This window comes from Triticum aestivum, chromosome 3A, assembly GCF_018294505.1.
Source record: "Triticum aestivum cultivar Chinese Spring chromosome 3A, IWGSC CS RefSeq v2.1, whole genome shotgun sequence".
NCBI classification, from domain to species: Eukaryota; Viridiplantae; Streptophyta; class Magnoliopsida; order Poales; family Poaceae; genus Triticum; species Triticum aestivum.
Window position 1 is genome coordinate 459,044,371 of NC_057800.1, and position 20,210 is coordinate 459,064,580.

The following is a 20,210-nucleotide window of genomic DNA, read 5'->3' on the forward strand; positions in this document are numbered from 1 at the left end:
GTATTTACTTGAATGTTTTGTTGGAACAAATCTATAATCCAACATGTATCCTCGTTGTCGTTGTGTGTTGATGACTTGTTGCATGTAATGAATGGTACATTTGCATATGCATGTTATAAAATCAATTTATAAATGGTTTTTGACTCACTTATTGGAGTTTTAGTGCCGTAGTAGTATAGCTAGCATCCGTAGTAGTATGAAGTTGCCACATCACATAGAGCCGACCAATAGTTTGTTCTAGTTAGATCAACTAGAGCTAGGTGTCGCACGGATGCCGAGAAATATGGTGATAGCGTGACTGCGTGAGGTGGGCTTGCATGTAGTATGATGTAGGCACAGGGCTTGCCGTCTTTCCTACTCCTCCGGTCTAAATGTGGAGAAGATTTGGTCGAGTTCTTCCTCCTTTTGCTGACACGTGGGACATCCAGCATCCAGGTCGTGTCATGCAAGAAAATGGAGTGGTAGTTGAAGCCACATGATGTGCATCTTGGGTTAAACTGTAAATATAATCTTACTACTCTTGAGTAACTCCAAAAGCGGCCACCGAAGATCTTTATTGGATTTGTTTTTCATCACCAGGATGTCGAGCTGAAAGATGTGCAGGTTCAGTGGGTCCTCTTGCGTGTTCACTGACATGTGGAAGCGCATGTGAGCAAACAAACGATGGGCTCCGCGCGTCTACTGGCTGGCCGAGAAGAGAGATAGAGGAGGGCTGAGCATGGACTCCAGGAAATTTGTTCTACGTAACCAGCACCTCGATATAGGCTCGATATAGTGGGGTGGCATGGGCCATAACTAGCACTCATGTCTAGCAGTACGGCACACGCCACCCACATGAGTCCCATTTGACACCAATTTTCTTGAAGTCCGTGCTACAACCATCTCTTCTCCCTCCTGTTTTCTCAGCCATGGCACAGCGGGAGGGGTGGGGGTTTGCCGATAGTCAGTTTGCTCAACCACGGTCCCACTTGTAAGTGAAAATGCAACACAACACACATTCCCCCTTGAGCGGCGTGTCAGACCAACCGTGTGGGGGTGCGACGCGAAGACGGCAGGCTTTTCCTTTTGAACTTGTAACTTGTAAAATTTGGTTCTGCTCCATGGCGTGACTGATAGATAGAAATAACAATTTTCCCTATAGTAATGAGAAGTTTGGTTCTGGCACGGTTCATGCATGGAGTACGTACGAAAATTATGAAGTTGATGCGAAAGGTAAGATAATTACTAGTAGTACCATATACTACTACATGGATTTGAAGAAAAGATAAAGATACATATAGATCCATCAACGACCTCCTCACCCCCTAGTGCACCGGGTCACCAACCGACGTGTGAGGAGCAACGGCGTTGGCGGAGAGCTCAACGTGCTTCTGAACAATGACGTCCAAGGTTGCCCTGCGGGTCAAGAAGGCTAGCGACCTATCTTCCTCCTCTGGCACGTAGTAGTCCTTGTGGACGATTTGCATGTAGACGTGGGTGATTATGTCGACGGTGTATTGCTGCGCCATGCGCTGCACGACGAGCGCGACCACGAGGTGGACATTCTCCGGCGCGACGATGGGTAGTCGCAGGGCCACCAGTGCGTCGAAGAGTTTGTCACCATAGATGTTGTTGAGGGTGGCAGGCATCGCAGAGCCTGGGCGCGTGGGCTGGAGGCATACGTCAAGGTTGTCCGCGAGCTTCTTGACGATGGTGAACTTGTCGAGGAAGCCGACAAGGACCTTGTCGTACAAGGAGATGAAGCTATCGTCCAAGAGGCCTCTCACCCTGGCGGCCACAAGCATGATCTAGAGAGGTTCCTTGGTGCCAGGCCACAGGCCGGCGTCATGGACCATCTGGCACAGCCGGCTGATGCTCGCGCTCATCGCCTCCATGGGTCTAGCTTCTAGTCAACTGATCTTGCGATTGGAGTGATCACTCTTTCCCTTGATTAGGGTGCGCAAGTGCGTAGGATTTCGTAGATTGGATTGGCGGGGAGCCTTTATATGAGAAGTGCAGATTGTGTTGCATTCGCGTGTGTGTTTTCCATCTACTCCTCGGCCCTCTACTGCACACCTGCCTTTGGCTGTATGACAGGTGGGCCAGCCACCTGTTGGGCACACGAGTCATTCACTCAAAAGCAGGTGCAGTAAGTCAATGAAGCTGCGCCCCCTCCGTCCCAAACCACTTAGGCACGATACATTAATTCCCTCCTCATTTCTTATTTCGTGACATATCAACCAATGCGAGGAGTGGGTCGTGCATGCTTTTAATGACTTGAGACTACCAAACATGACATGCAGTGGTTAGTTCATTGCATGTAATTGATAACCCACAAGTATAGGGGATCGCAATAGTTTTCGAGGGTAGAGTATTCAACCCAAATTTATTGATTCGACACAAGGGGAGCCAAAGAATATTCTCAAGTATTAGCAGCTGAGTTGTCAATTCAACCACACCTAGAAACTTAATATCTGCAGCAAAGTATTTAGTAGCAAAGTAATATGATAGTAGTGGTAACAGTAGCAAAAGGTAACATTAGTAAAAGTAATGTTTTTGGTATTTTGTAGTGATGATAGCAATAGCAACGGAAAAGTAAATAAGCGAAGAACAATATATGGAAAGCTCGTAGGCAATGGATCGGTGATGGAGAATTATGCGGGATGCAGTTCATCATGTAACAATCACAACCTAGGGTGACACAGAACTAGCTCCAGTTCATCAATGTAATGTAGGCATGTATTCCGAATATAGTCATACGTGCTTATGGAAAAGAACTTGCATGACATCTTTTGTCCTACCCACCCGTGGCAGCGGGGTCCTAACGGAAACTAAGGGATATTAAGGCCTCCTTTTAATAGAGTACTGGAACAAAGCATTAGCACATAGTGAATACATGAACTCCTCAAACTATGGTCATCACCGGTAAGTATCCCGATTATTGTCACTTCGGGGTTAACGGATCATAACACATAATAGGTGACTATAGACTTGCAAGATAGGATCAAGAACTCTCATATATTGATGAAAACATAATAGGATCAGATCTGAAATCATGGCACTCGGGCCCTAGTGACAAGCATTAAGCATAGCAAAGTCATAGCAACATCAATCTTAGAACATAGTGCATACTAGGGATCAAACCCTAACAAAACTAACTTGATTACATGATAGATCCCATCCAACCCATCACCGTCCAGCAAGCCTATGATGGAATTACTCACGCACGATAGTGAGCATCATGAAATTGGTGATGGAGGATGGTTGATGATGACGATGGCGACAGATTCCCCTCTCCGGAGCACCGAACGGACTCCAGATCAGCCCTCCCGAGAGGATTTAGGGCTTGGCGGCGGCTCCGTATCGTAAAACGCGATGAATCCTTCTCTCTGATTTTTTTCTTTTCGAAACCAAATATATAGAGTTGGAGTTGAGGTCGGAGGAGCTCCAGGGGGCCCACGAGGTAGGGGGGCACGCCCCCACCCTCGTTGATAGGTGGTGGGCCCCCTGGCCTTCATCTTTTGCAAGGATTTTTTATATTTTTTTGAAAAGTTGTTCCGTGAAGTTTCAATTCATTCCGAGAACTTTTGTTTCTGCACATAAATAACACCATGGTAATTCTGCTAAAAACAGCGTCAATCCGGGTTAGTTCCATTCAAATCATGCAAGTTAGAGTCCAAAACAAGGGCAAAAGTGTTTGGAAAAGTAGATACAACGGTGACGTATCAACTCCCCCAAGCTTAAACCCTTGCTTGTCCTCAAGCAATTTAGTTCATAAACTGAAAGTGATAAAGAAAAACTTTTACAAACTCTGTTTGCTCTTGTTGTTGTAAATATGTAAAGCCAGCATTCAAGTTTTCAGCAAAGATTATGACTAACCACATTCACATTAACGCTTAATTAGGTCTCAAGTTTACTCATATCAATGGCATAATCAACTAGCGAGCAATAATAATAAATATCGGATGACAACACTTTCTCAAAACAATCATAATATGATATAACAAGATGGTATCTCGCTAGCCTTTTCTGAGACCGCAAAACATAAATGCAGAGCACCTTTAAAGACCAAGCACTGACTAGACATTGTAATTCATGGTAAAAGAGATCCAGTGAAGCCATACTCAATGTAAACTAATAGTAATGAATGCAAATGACAACGGTGCTTTCCAACTGGTGCTTTTTAATAAGAGGATGATGACTCAACATGAAAGTAAATAGATTGGTCCTTCGTAGAGGGAAGCAGGGATTTGTAGTGGTGCCAGATCTCGGTTTTGAAATAGAGGTGAATAATATTTTGAGCGGTATACTTTCATCGTCAACATAACAACCAAGAGATGGCGATATCTTCCATGCTACACACATTATAGGCGGTTCCCAAACAGAATGGTAAAGTTTATACTCCCCCTTCCACCAACAAGCATCAATCCATGGCTTGCTAGAAACAACGAGTGCCTCCAACTAACAAGAGTACCAGGGGGAGTTTTGTTTGCAATTATTTTGATTTGATTTGCATAAATCATGGGACTGGGCATCACAGTGACCAGCCACTTTCTCGTGAGCCACTCCTCTTGAGAATAACCCGCCTAACATGGAAGATACGGACAGCCCTAGTTGATACATGAGCTAGTCGAGCATACAAAACAGGATATTTATTTGAAGTTTTAGAGTTTGGCACATACAGATTTACTTGGAACGGCAGGTAGATACCGTATATAGGTAGGTATGGTGGACTCATATGGAATAACTTTGGGGTTTATGGAGTTGGATGCACAAGCAGTATTCCCGCTTAGTACAGGTGAAGGCTAGCAAAAGACTGGGAAGCGACCAGCTAAAGAGCGACAACAGTCATGAACATGCATTAAAATTAATCAACACCGAATGCAAGCATGAGTAGGATATAATCCACCATGAACATAAATATCATGAAGGCTATGTTGATTTTGTTTTAACTACATGCGTGAACATGCGCCAAGTCAAGTCACTTAAATCATTCAGAGGAGGATACCACCCTATCATACCACATCACAACCATTTTAATAGCATGTTGGCACGCAAGGTAAACCATTATAACTCATAGCTAATCAAGCATGGCATAAGCACTATGATCTCTAGTTGTCATTGCAAACATGTTTATTCATAATAGGCTGAATCAGGAACGATGAACTAATCATATTTACAAAAACAAGAGAGGTCGAGTTCATACCAGCTTTTCTCATCTCAATAAGTTCATCATATAATCATCATCATTGCCTTTCACTTGCACGACCGAACGATGTGATAATAATAATAGTGCACGTGCATTGGACTAAGCTGGAATCTGCAAGCATATAATAAACAGGAGAAGACAAGGCAATATGGGCTCTTTTGTCAGATCAACAATAATGAGCCACTTCAACAATTTAATCATGGTCTTCTCCTATCGACCCCCAAAGAAAAGAAAATAAATAAAACTATTTACACGGGAAAGCTCCCAACAAGAAAAAGAAGAACAAGAAATCTTTTTGGGTTTTCTTTTTAATTACTACTACAAGCATGGAAAGTAAACTAATTAAAAGCTACAACTAATTTTTTTGGTTTTTCTTAAGGTTTATCAAACACACAAGAAGAAAGCATAAAAAGGAAATAAACTAGCATGGATGATACAATGAAAAAGTATGAGCACCGACATCTAGCAATGAGTGTGTGAACATACATGTAATGTCGGTGAGAAATACATACTCCCCCAAGCTTAGGATTTTGGCCTAAGTTGGTCTATGGCCACGGCTGGCCTGGCGGATATCCATAATAGTAGTTGGGGTCGTACTGCGATGAAGAAGACTCCAATTGCCACTTGTTGGCAATCATCTCCGGATCCCACTGGTAATTAGACTGTCGTGGAGGATCAACTTGTGGTTCCGGCTCTGGCTCTGCGGCTGATGTAGGGTTCCGATAGGCGTGAATAGCCTCTAACGGAACAAGGTACTGGCCTGCAGATAAATCAAACAAGGAAGGAGCAGGCAGGGTAATAGTCTCAGGATGATGTTTATCAGAGAAAATTTTGTATTTAAGCTCTCCTTTACTATTGTTAACAATAAAATCATGTGCCACCATACTTTTATAATCTAAATAAACACGAGGCAACACTTTTTATTCCTTCTCATAATGCCTAATAGGTATGTTAAAATGTGCAGCTAGGTGTGAAGCATAGATGCCTCCAAAGATGGGGCCCTTTGTATGGTTCAGACTTAACCGTTTAGCAATAATGTCGCCCATACTAACAGAGTTATCACTGAATAAACCATGGAGCAAAATAATAATATCAGGAACACTAAGGTTTCCATAGTTTCCACGACCAATTAAGCAACGACTAGCAAATAATGCAAAATAGCGTAAAATAGGAAAATGTATGCTAGTGATTCGTGCATCAGAAACCTTCCTCGTTTCCCCTACAGTGATGATATCAATAAACCCATCCACATCGCTGCGATGAGGTTCCTCTATCGTGCCCTCAAAAGGGACCAAACAAACCTGACAAAAATCATAAAGTGACATCTCCTTATGCTCATTATATAAATAAAACTCCACCATAGGTGGTGAGTTCCTAGAATGAAAATGAAAGTTTTGCACAAAGATATTCATGAGTAAGAGATACTGATCGCGTTGGTCGTGGAGGAAAGCGGTGATGCCTGCATTCTTATCCAATTCATAAAAATCTTCATAAATCCCGGCTGCTCTCAAGAAATCATCAGAAGGCCATTCACATGACCGTACCTCCGCGGTGCGAGGCAAATTATACTTGGGCTTCTGTGCCTTTTCCTTCGAGCTTCGGCTCGATGAGCCCCTCAAAAGTCTCTTCATTATTTTCTGAAAAATTCTGAAATTTTTAGTAACTTCAAAATAAAAGTAAACCAAACTCAATAATATTGATAGCAATTACTCCGACAAGTGCCTAGGGCCTATATCATGCATCAAAACTACTTGGAACCATATAAATTTGACATGCAAGCTCAAGAACAGGGTCACCTAATAAGCAAAAATTTGCAATGAATAAAGCACTAGAACAAAAACTAATTGGACCAATGGAGGAGTCACATACCAAGGAACAATCTCCCCAAGCAGTTTTGTGAGAGGTGCTTTGAGCAAGGAGATCAAAAATGGCAGCAAAATGAGCTTGGACTTGGGTTTGAGCTGGATATTCATGTTCGGGGGAGGAAGAAGGAGTGTGTGGGTGAAAGGATAAGTGGAGGAGGGCCACCATGGGCCCATGAGGTAGAGGGGCGCGCCCTCCACCCTCGTGGGTAGGTGGGTGACCCCCCTGCTGTGTTCTGAGTGCCAAATATTCTCAAATATTCTAGAAAAATCATATTTAAATTTTAGGGCATTTGGAGAACTTTTATTTTCGGGGTATTTTTATATTGCACGGATAATCAGATAATAGACAGAAAAATACTATTTTTATTTTATTTAATATAAATAACAGAAAGTAAAAGGAGGGTGCAGAAGGTTGTGCCTTCTAGTTTCATCCATCTCATGCTCATCAAAACGAATCCATGAAGTCTTGTTAATGAACTCATTCCGAATAACATGGAACCGGAGAAATTTTGAATAACACTATGTTACCTCAACGGGGATATGCACATCCCCAATAATAAGAATATCATATTTCTTCTTGACAGTAGGAAGAGGAAATTCAAAACCTCCAAATATAATCGATGGAATTTTTCCAATAGAGTTGATACTATGAACTTGAGGTTGTTTCCTCGGAAAGTGTACCGTATGCTCATTACCATTAACATGAAAACTGACATTGCCTTTAGTGCAATCAATAACAGCCCCTGCAGTATTCAAAAAGGGTCTTCCAAGAATAATAGACATACTATCGTCCTCGGGAATATCAAGAATAACAAAGTCCGTTAAAATAGTGACGTTTCCAACTACAACAAGCACATCCTCACAAATACCGACATGTATAGCAGTTGATTTATCAGCCATTTGCAAAGATATTTCAGTAGTTGTCAACTTATTCAAATCAAGTCTACGGTATAAAGAGAGAGGCATAACACTAACACCGGCTCCAAGATCACATAAAGCAGTTTTAACATAGTTTCTTTTAATGGGGCATGGTATAGTAGGTACTCCTGGATCTCCAAGTTTCTTTGGTATTCCACCCTTAAAAGTATAATTAGCAAGCATGGTGGAAATTTCAGCTTCCGGTATCTTTCTTTTATTTGTAACAATATCTTTCGTATACTTAGCATAAGGATTCATTTTGAGCATATCAGTTAATCGCATACACAAAAAGATAGGGCTAATCATTTCAGCAAAGCGCTCAAAATCCTCATCATCCTTTTTCTTGGATGGTTTGGGAGGAAAAGGCATGGGTTTCTGAACCCATGGTTCTCTTTCTTTACCGTGTTTCCTAGCAACAAAGTCTTTCTTATCATAACATTGATTCTTTGATTGTGGGTTATCAAGATCAACAGCAGGTTGAATTTCTATATCATTATCATTACTAGGTTGAGCATCATCATGAACATTATCATTAACATTATCTCTAGTTTCAGGTTCATTAACAGATTGTGTTTCAGCATCAGAAATAGAAATATCGTTTGGGTTCTCAGGTGTTTCAATAACAGGTTCACTAGAAGCATGCAAAGTCCTGTCATTTTTCTTTTTCTTCCTTTTAGAAGGACTAGGTGCATCTATATTATTTCTCTGAGAATCTTGCTCAATTCTCTTAGGATGGCCTCCAGGATACAAAGGTTCCTGAGTCATTTTACCACCTCTAGTCATAACTCTAACAACATTATCATTATTCTTACTATTCAATTAATTGAGCAAATCATTTTGAGCCTTAAGTACTTGTTCTACTTGAGTGGTAACCATAGAAGCATGTTTACTAATAAGTTTAAGTTCACCTTTGACATTAGCCATATAATCACCCAAGTGTTCAAGCATATTTGAATTGTATTTCAATTGTCTACCAAAATAAGCATTAAAATCGTCTTGCTTAGCCATAAATTTATCAAACTCATCTAAGCATGGCCTAGCAAACTTAGTAAATGGGATTTCAGATTTATCATATCTATAGAGAGAATTTACCTTTACTACCTGTGTCGGGTTATCAAGACCATGAGTTTCTTCAATAGGTAATGGATTAAGACCATATGTTTCTTCAATAGGCGATAAATTAAGACCGTGTATTTCTTCAATAGGAGATAAATTCTTAACATCTTCAGCTTTAATACCTTTTTCCTTCATAGATTTATTTGCCTCTTACATATCTTCAGGACTGAGAAATAGAATACCCCTCTTCTTCGGAGTTGGTTTAGGAATAGGTTCAGAAATTGGCTCCGGAGGTGTCCAATTATTTTCATTTGTCAACATATTATTCAATAGAATTTCAGCTTCATCCAGTGTTCTTTCCCTGAAAACAGAATCAACACAACTATCCAGGTAATCTCTGGAGGCATCGGTTAGTCCATTATAAAAGATATCAAGTATTTCATTTTTCTTAAGAGGATGATCAGGAAAAGCATTAAGTAACTTGAGAAGCCTCCTTAAGCTTGTGGGAGACTCTCTTCTTCAATTTGCACAAAATTATATATATCCCTTAAAGCATCTTGTTTCTTATGAGCAGGGAAATATTTAGCAGAGAAGTAGTAAATCATATCCTGGGGACTACGCACACAACCAGGATCAAGAGAATTAAACCATATCTTTGCATCACCCTTTAATGAGAACGGAAATATTTTGAGGATATAAAAGTAGTGAGTTCTCTCATCTTTAGTGAACAGGGTGGCTATATCATTTAATTTAGTAAGATGTGCCACAACAGTTTCAGATTCATAGCCATGGAAAGGATCAGATTCAACCAAAGTAATTATATCAGGATCGACAGAGAATTCATAATCCTTATCAGTAACACAGATAGGTGAAGTAGCAAAAGCAGGGTCAGGTTTCATTCTAGCATTAAGAGATTGCTGATTCCATTTAGCTAATAACCTCTTGAGTTCGTATCTATCTTTGCAAGCTAAAATAGCTAAAGAAGCTTCTTTATCAAAAACATAACCCTTAGGAATAACAAGCAAGTCTTCATCATCACTTTCATCAGTATTATCATATTCAATATTTTCATTCGCTCTAGCCCTAGCAAGTTGTTCATCAAGAAATTCACCAAGTGGCACAGTAGTATCAAGCATAGAAGTAGTTTCATCATAAGTATCATGTATAGCAGAAGTGACATCATCAATAACATGCGACATATCAGAACGAATAGCGGAAGCAGGTTTAGGTGTCGCAAGCTTACTCAAAACAGAAGGTGAATCAAGTGTAGAGCTAGATGACAGTTCCTTACCTCCCCTTGTAGTTGAGGGATAAATCTTGGTTTTTGGATCTCTTAAGTTCTTCATAAAGATAAGCAGATATAAATCCCAAGTGACTCAAAGAATAGAGCTATGCTCCCCGGCAACGGCGCCAGAAAATAGTCTTGATAACCCACAAGTATAGGGGATCACAACAGTTTTCGAGGGTAGAGTACTCAACCCAAATTTATTGATTCGACACAAGGGGAGCCAAAGAATATTCTCAAGTATTAGCAGCTGAGTTCTCAATTCAACCACACTTGGAAACTTAATATCTGCAGCAAAGTATTTAGTAGCAAAGTAATATGATAGTAGTGGTAACAGTAGTAAAAATAATGTTTTTGGTATTTTGTAGTGATGATAGCAATAGCAACGGAAAAGTAAATAAGCGAAGAACAATATATGGAAAGCTCGTAGGCAATGGATCGGTGATGGAGAATTATGCCGGATGCGGTTCATCATGTAACAATCACAACCTAGGGTGACACAGAACTAGCTCCAGTTCATCAATGTAATGTAGGCATGTATTCCGAATATAGTCATACGTGCTTATGGAAAAGAACTTGCATGACATCTTTTGTCATACCCTCCTATGGCAGCGGGGTCCTAACAGAAACTAAGGGATATTAAGGCCTCCTTTTAATAGAGTACCAGAACAAAACATTACCACATAGTAAATACATGAACTCCTCAAACTATGGTCATCACCGGTAAGTATCCCGATTATTGTCACTTCGCGGTTAACGGATCATAACATATAATAGGTGACTATAGACTTGCAAGATAGGATCAAGAACTCTCATATATTGATGAAAACATAATAGGTTCAGATCTGAAATCATGGCACTTGGGCCCTAGTGACAAGCATTAAGCATAGCAAAGTCATAGCAACATCAATCTCAGAACATAGTGGATACTAGGGATCAAACCCTAACAAAACTAACTCGATTACATGATAGATCCCATCCAACCCATCACCGTCCAGCAAGCCTACAATGGAAATACTCATGCACGGCGGTGAGCATCATGAAATTGGTGACGGAGGATGGTTGATGATGACGATGGCGACGGATTCCCCTCTCCGGAGCCCCGAACGGACTCCAGATCAGCCCTCCCGAGAGGTTTTAGGGCTTGACGGCAGCTCCGTATCGTAAAACGCGATGAATCCTTCTCTCTGATTTTTTTCTCTCCGAAACCAAATATATAGAGTTGGAGTTGAGGTCGGAGGAGCTCCAGGGGGCCCACGAGGTAGGGGGGTGCGCCCTAGGGGGGCAGGCGCGCCCCCACCCTCGTGGACAGGTGGTGGGCCCCCTGGCCTTCATCTTTTGCAAGGATTTTTATATTTTCTGAAAAGTTGTCCCGTGAAGTTTCAAGTCATTCCGAGAACTTTTGTTTCTGCACATAAATAACACCATGGTAATTCGGCTGAAAACAACGTCAGTCCGGGTTAGTTCCATTCAAATCATGCAAGTTAGACTCCAAAATAAGGGCAAAAGTGTTTGGAAAAGTAGATACGACGAAGATGTATCAGTAATCCTATTAATTAGCAAAAATACATTAAGTTCTCTTGCTTTCCCCTTCACCTTGGTCACGGTGCACAAGAGCATGGTCAATAGTATAGCCAGCTGCTGGCTATATGATGTTGCCATGTCATGTAGAGCCATCACTTGTAGCCACTCATACAATAAGGTTAGCTATAAGGCTGGCTATAAGAGTACTACTTTTTCTCATCTTCTCTCTCTCTATCTTCATATTTATTGTATATCGACCTTGGAATCCGCATATAGCGGCTCTTGCATGAGAGCCCACTCCTCTTTTGACTTGCTCTAAGATGACTTAGACTAGCCATAGTGGGAGTAACTTCAGCAGTAACATCGAGTCTAACTCAACAAATTTGCTTATGTGGCAATGAGTTAATGAGGAGAGAGGTAGTTTGAGTAACTTAGCTAGTTACTGTAACATCACATGTCCCTATACAATACGAGTCTATAACCTAATAAATGAGGCTTTGCATGTTACCATACGTATGTTACTACCCACTGTGAAAGGTAGTAACATAGTTTAGGGATATGTGTGTGTTACTAGTGTATGTTACTCTTCATTGTGGCTAGTCATACACCTAGACGGAGGGAGTAGTCTCAAGTCATTGGATGCTTACACACCCCACCTCTCGTATTGGGTGATTTCCTTTTTCATGGCAAAAAACAGGGAATGAGGTGGGTAGTTAATGCATCACGCCTAAAAGTTTTGGGATTACTATTTGGTTTTCGTAACGTGACTAATGCACTAGTACGGAGGGAGTACAATAGTAGTCTTTGATTACAATCTTTTGTTGGTAGCTTACAAAGCTAAGCACTCGGTGAGTACAATAGTAGTCTGATTGATGAGACTTCAGATTTGAGCCATCTATCGGAAGGAATAAAACAATACACCATGTATTTATTTATAGAGGGAGTAGTACATTTTTGTGTAGTTTGTCTAATTCACATCTAGATGTTTTCCAAGGATGTCACATCTAATCTCCCACAAATAACGTAGCAACAAGGAATAAAAAAAGCCGGGACAAGAAAAAAACAGGCCACAAACAGAGTGGGCATCAGGTTAGATGTGACATAACTATGTCACATCTAGATGTGTCCTAGACAGACCCTTTTTTCTGACATGCATTACTATATATTGCTAGTCATATACTAAATCCAGATGGACATGGTAGTACTACTAAATCTAGACGGTGATGCTAGTACTAGTAGTAGTACTACCAATGTAGTAGCACTATACTACCCATTGGTCAAATTATTAAGTGCTGCTCCTCGCAGTGAAGTGACAAGACCCTGCGCCGGAGATGACACCTGAGTATAGGCGCCGTATTCGGCATAACATAGTCAGGCTCACCGTATGCAGTCACTATCATCATGGCTGTAGAGCTAGCCGGCTTACAACTAGTCGTGTTCGACATAATTTCCCGCGTGTAGATGCCCGCGCATTGCACGGAACACCAAGATTGGGGGTGGACGACGCTGGCAGCGGTCATCGCGCCAGATTTTTCCATGGCCTTCTAGATGTGGTGGGGAGGAGATAAGGCTGATTGTGAGAGACAAGGAGTTGTTTGTAAATAGAGAACATGTAACATCCCAAAATTCTAAATTTCAGAATGTTATAATAAATAGATAGATTTGAATTGATTGTTTGTTTGTTGTGTGATTGATTGACTGAAAGTGAGTGAATTTGAAACTTTTCGAAAGTTAAATGAGAGGGAATAAAAGGACTTGCCCAAACTTTCATTTTTGCATTTATGGTCTCCGTGAATTCAAATTCTTTTCATTACAAAACCCTGGAGTGAAGATAATATGACTTCTTCCATTTAAATAAATGATAAAGGGTTTTGAAAAGATTTGAATTTCATTTGAAAATATTTCAAATTCAGAACTTTAAGAAACTCAATGATTTTCATGAGAGAAGATAAAATGACTTCTCCAAAACATATGAAATATGAGTTGCAAGTTTAAAAGGATCAAATTCAAAGTCCTTTTGGAAATTATTTTCAATTTGGAGATATTCGGGTTTTATTCAAATTATTTTTCTCCAAAAATAAAATATATGGAAATTAGGGTAAAATGATTCCCTACATCAGAAAATTTGAGAGAAATAAATTTGAATTAATTTTGTTTTTAAATGATTTTTAGTGGGTTTTATTGCACCAGAAGCACTCTTTGCTTTATTTGAAATTTTGAGGATTTTATCTGACGTTAGTAAAATGTTCAGGTTGTAGAAAATAATTTTCTGAAAATTTTGTATATTATATGCCTATATTATATTTTAGTTTATTTGGTTTTATTTTATTTCTCTACCAAATTGTTTTTTTAAAACCTTTCCCCACCGACTGGGCCGGCCCAGCACCCAGCCAGGCCGCGGCCCAGCCAGCCGGCAGCATCGCCCCGACCTCCCGACGGGAGCCCTGCTCCCGCACGCCACAGACGCCGCCGTACTGCCGCCGGAGTCCTCCCTCTCCTTGGCCCCTTCCTCAAGCCATCGTCGCCCCCCCTTCCTGTAAATTCGGGCGCCCCGTGTCGGCATTCTGGGAACGGGGGTCCCCAGACTTGCCTGCCTGCGGCCTGCGACGTGGCTCAAAAGAGGGCCCAGTGCGGCCCATCTTCACCAACACGAACCCAAGACCCTCGCGAGGGGCCAAGCCTCGCGGGGCGGACGACGTGGAGCTTCCTCAGGCACGGCCTCGTCAGGCTGGCTCACGAGGAGGCGGAGAGATCAAGGCGGGGTACCTCACGAGGTGCCCATGACGCAAGCCATGACGACTCAGGGCGCCAGGCGGGTGCCAGCCAGCGCAGCGTCCTCCTTTCCTCTTTGGTGCAAAGGGGGCAAGCGCAGCCGCGGAGTACCGAGGCATCAGGCAAAGGTTGCCATTTCGGTGCAACGAGACCAAGATGACTACGAGACGGAGGTCACCGTGGAGCCCAAGACGGCGCCATCACGAGAGCTTTGCGCAGGCGAAGACTACTTTTGTTAGGATAGCTGATACTTGCTGTCCCCCTTCAAATTAGCCTGCCATTGTTGGCTCCCTTCCCGCTCGATATTTGGGAAGAGGATCAGGGCCTCCATAAATAGGACCAGCCACCCACATAGCAAGGGGGTTCGGTCGGTTGGTTGAGAGAGAGAGAGAGAGAGAAAGGTGGCTGAACTCCTCCCAGCGGTTCATCGGCCCAGCCAAGAACAGACCCTCGCGAGGCTGTTCTTCCTTGTATTGTTCATCATCATCAGCCCAAGAGGCAATCCACCACACCACACACTGGAGTAGGGTATTACACCACAACGGTGGCCCGAACCAGTATAAACCTTGTGTCTCTTGCGTTGTTCTTTCCGTAGTTTAGATCCTAGCATGGCGGGGGGGGGGGGGGGTGCAGGTAGATAGGAGGCGAAATCTCCGCGTGCACCCCAGTGTTCGAACCTCAAGGGTCTGCCGGAACCCAAAATCCGACATTTGGCACGCCAGGTAGGGGTGCACCGGAATTCATCTACCACCACCCCGTTCTCCTCCGACCATCACGCCCATGTCTGACGCTCGTCGGGCCCGCGCGGAGCGCCGGGCCGCTCCCGCTTCCCACGTCGCCCAGATGGCCCCTGTCGGCGGGCGTCCTCGCCGTTCCCCGTCACCTGCCATCAACGCCGCCCGGCCCGGCGGGGGGCGGGCAGCAAGCATCGTCCCAGCATCTGTCCGTGCGGCAAGACAGCCGCACCGCAACTCCCATGCTCACCCCAGCTGGTTCTTCGCCCCGCGCTCTCCGCGCGCCCATGGAGCCCCACAACCTCTCCCCCGTCTATCGCGCTGCATCAACACCCCCGGTCATCGCGGCCCTCTTGGGCGGCTCGCAGGCGCCGCCCACAAGTCACCATGTCAAGCCATTCATCCGCCGGGTCAGCGCCGCTTCCACGCGGCAGGGGGCTCCCCTGGATCGGGCGGCGCCCGAGACCAGCCTGACCTTCAGCTCGGAGGACCACCCCTCCAACTCGACCTGCTCGGGTGCGCTCCCCATGCTATGCACCCCCACCATCTGCCAGGTGGCCGTCACCAGAACCCTCATTGATGGAGGCGCGGGCCTCAGCATGCTCTCGGTCGAGGCCTTCAATCTCCTCTACATACCCCAGGAACGGCTGCGACCCAGCCGGCCCTTCTCAGGCGTTGGGGGCGGATCATCCAGCTCCTTGGGACAGATCCGGCTCCCAGTAACCTTTGACACCTATGACAACTTCCGCACGGAGCTGGTCGACTTTGACATCGCCCCCATCGGCCTCCCCTACAACGCCATCCTCGGCTACCCAGCACTGGCCCAGTTCATGGCAGCGACGCACCCGGCGTACAACCTCATGAAGATGCTCGGAAGCAGCGGTGTCCTCACCGTGCACGAGGACACCGGGGATGCTCTGCGGGTGCTCAAGCTCGTCTTCAAGACAGCGGCGTCGGCACAGCCCGCCGACTTGGAGGCCCCGAGCCCAAGGGAGATGCGCCCGCCAAGAAGAAGCAGTTGTTCACCCAAGACAAGGCAGAAACCAAGCAGATACCCGTCGATGAGGACGGGCCCACCAACGCCACTTTCACCATAGGCGCCCACCTCAAACCCGAGTAGGAGGAGGCCCTGGTCGGGTTCCTACGTGCAAACAAGAAGGTATTCGCTTGGGAGCCAGACCAGTTGGCAGGGATCCCCAGGAGTGTAATCGAGCATCACCTCAATGTGTGCCCCAACGTGCGCCCTGTGAAGCAGAAGGCCAGGCGGCAGTCCACAGAAAAGCAGGCCTTCATCGTCCAAGAGACCCGCAAATTAGAGGCCGCTGGGGTGATTCGCGAGGTCCGATACCCTGATTGGTTGGCCAACCCTGTCGTTGTGCCAAAGAAGGGAGGGAAGGAGTGCATGTGTGTCGACTTCACCAACCTCAACAAAGCGTGCCCGCAAGATCCGTTCCCGCTCCCCCGCATCGACCAGATCGTCGATTCCACTGCGGAATGCGACCTGTTATGCTTCCTGGATGCCTTCTCTGGGTATCACCAGATCAAGATGGCGGTAGAAGACGTCGAGAAGACAGCCTTCCTAACCCCGTGTGGGGTGTACTGCTACACATGCATGCCATTCGGGCTGCGTAACGCAGGGGCGACCTTTCAGCGGCTGATGCACATCACCCTGGGCCCGCAGCTCGGGAAGAATGTCGAAGCTTACGTCGATGACATCGTGGTAAAATCTCGGGAGGCCAGGACCTTGATACAAGACCTGGAGGAAACCTTCGCGAGCCTCAACGCAGTGAACCTACGGCTCAACCCAGAGAAGTGTGTGTTCGGAGTCCCCTCGGGCAAGCTCTTGGGTTTCCTCGTGTCCCACCGAGGCATCGAGGCTAACCCGGAGAAGGTCAAGGCAGTGGAAGACATGAGCCCGCCAAAGACCCTCAGAGAAATGCAGAAGCTCACGGGGCGCGTGACCGCGCTAGGGCGCTTCATCTCCAAGTTGGGGGAGTGAGCGCTACCTTTCTTCAAGCTAATGAAGAAAAAGGGGCCCTTCGAGTGGACTGAAGAGGCCGACAAGGCGTTCCAGGATCTCAAGAGATACCTGACCAGTCCACCGGTCATGGTGGCTCCACGCCCTCAAGAGCCCCTGGTGCTTTACCTCGCCGCCACTCCCTACTCCGCCAGCGCAGCCTTGGTGGCAGTCAGAGAGGAGCGTCGAATCAAAACCGCAGCAGCGGCCCGGGACGAGGCGGAACAGGAACGGGGAAGGCCCACAGAAACCGCTACAGCGGCTGAGGAGGATCAGTCACCGTAGAGGGGCGCACCGGAAGCGGAAGAGGCCCCACTCCCAGATGGCCAGTCTCAGGAGTCCTCATTGCCTCAAGAGGCGCCAAGGTCTCCGAAGGGAGCCACCAGCACTGACGCACTCCACCTCGTTGAGCACCCAGTGTACTTCGTCAGCACGGTGTTGCGGGATGCAAGGGCACGGTACCCCATGCCTTAGAAACTCCTCCTCGCGCTACTGGTGGCCTCGCGCTAGCTGTGGCACTATTTTCAGGGTCACCCCATCAAGGTCGTCTCGTCATACCCCCTGGAGAGAGTGCTCAGGAGCCCAAATTCAGCTGGGAGGGTCGCTGAGTGGAACATAGAGCTGCAGGCGTTTCAGCTCGAATTCAGCATGACTAGAGTCATCAAGGGAGCAGCGTTGGCGGATTTTGTGGCGGAATGGACGGAGGAGCCAGGCCTCAAGGCCGACGAGGATCGGTCCCTGTCCCCGGAAGCGAGGCGCCAGAAGGCTGGGTCATGTACTTCGATGGAGCGTTCTCCAGGCACGGCGCTGGGGCTGGGGCGGTGCTTATATCGCCCACTCAGGACAAGCTCTATTACGCCGTGCAGCTCTGTTTCCAGCAAGCTGAAAAGGTCTCCAACAACATAGCGGAGTATGAAGGTCTAATAGCGGGCTTGAAGGCCGCAGCTGCCCTAGGGGTGAAACGCCTCACCATCAAGGGCGATTCGCAGCTCCTTGTCAACTTCTCCAACAAGGTGTACGAGCCGAAGGATGAGCACATGGAAGCCTACCTTGCGGAGGTCCGCAGGATGGAGAAGCAGTTCTGGGGGTTGGAGTTGCAGCATGTGCCCCGTGGCACCAATCAGGAAGCCGATGACATCGCCAAACGCGCGTCCAGGCGGTTACCTCAGGAGCCTGGCGTTTTCGAGGAGCGGCTCTTCAAGCCTTCAGCCCTGCCGTCATTATCAAACACGGCTCAGCCCCGGGAGGAGCTCCCCCAGCCACCAGCCTCAGGAGCTCCGGCCTGTGGCCCGGCCTCGGGAGCATGCCTGCTCCTGACAATGGAACCTCAGGAGGGATGTTGGATCGCGGAGCTCCGGAGCTACTTAACGCAAGGGACCCTGCCGGAGAAGGAGGAGGAAGCAGAGCGAGTGGCACGCCAGGCCACGGCATACTGCATCAAAGATGGAGAGCTCTACCGGAAGCGACCAAACGATGTATCCCTGCGCTGCATCTCCAGGGAGCAAGGGAAGGAACTACTGGAAGATATACATGGCGGAGACCGCGGCCATCATTCATCATCACGGACCCTCATCGGCAAGGCGTTCCGCAGTGGGTTTTATTGGCCCACCACGCTCAATGACGCCGTGGAACTAGTAAAAGCTTGTGAAGCCTGCCAGTTCCACGCCAAGCAGATCCATCAGCCAGCAGGAGGCTTGCAGACTATCCCCCTTTCGTGGCCATTCGCAGTCAGGGGGCTACCTCTACCTTTACGTTGCCGTGGACAAGTTCACCAAGTGGGCTGAAGTAGAGGCTGTCCGCACCATTCCCGCGGGTTCCGCGGTCAAGTTCATCAAGGGCATCGTGAGCCGGTTCGGGGTGCCGAATCGCATCATCACGGACAACGGTTCGCAGTTCACCAGTAACCTGTTCAAAACATACTGTGCTAACCTTGGAACGCAGATATGCTACGCTTCAGTGGCGCACCCCCGAAGCAACGGCCAGGCCGAGCGGGCAAACGCGGAGGTCCTGAGGGGCCTCAAGACCAGGACGTTCAAGAAGAAGCTGGAGGCCTGCGGCAGAGGTTGGTACGACGAGCTTCAGTCCGTGCTGTGGTCCATCCGCACCACCGCGACCAAGCCGACTGGAGAGACCCCGTTCTTCCTGGTCTACGGAGCGGAAGCGGTCCTCCCTCACGAGGTGAGACGTCGCTCCGCGCGGGTCCTGGCGTTCGACGAGGCGCAGCAGGACGCCATGCGGGGGATGGACCTCGTGCTGGGGGAGGAACGTCGCCGAGAAGCCGCGCTGCGAGCGGCGAGGTACCAACAAGCGCTGCGGCGATATCACTGCCGCAACATCCGCCCCCAGGACTCTTGAGGTAGGAGACCTCGTGCTCAGGCGGGTTCTCTCCAGGGAGGGACTGCACAAGCTCTCTCCCATGTGGGAGGGCCCGTTCAAGGTTGTTCATGTTTCCAGGCCCGGCTCCGCGCGCTTGGAGACTCAGGAGGGAGTGCCGGTCCAGAATGCATGGAACATCCAGCACCTCCGGAGGTTCTACCCCTAAAAAGGCCCAGAGCCTGTGAAGCAAGGCGAGTGCCTGTGAAGCTATCGCATTTTGGAAAAGGCCCAGAGCCTGTGAAGCAAGGCGAGTGCCTGTGAAGCTATCGCGTTTTGGAAAAGGCCCAGAGCCTGTGAAGCAAGGCGAGTGCCTGTGAAGCTATCGCGTTTTGGAAAAGGCCCAGAGCCTGTGAAGCAAGGCGAGTGCCTGTGAAGTTATCGCGTTTTGGAAAAGGCCCAGAGCCTGTGAAGAAGGCCAACGCCTGTGAAGCTCGCCGCCCATGACACTCTCACGTAATAATGAGTTGGGGCTGTA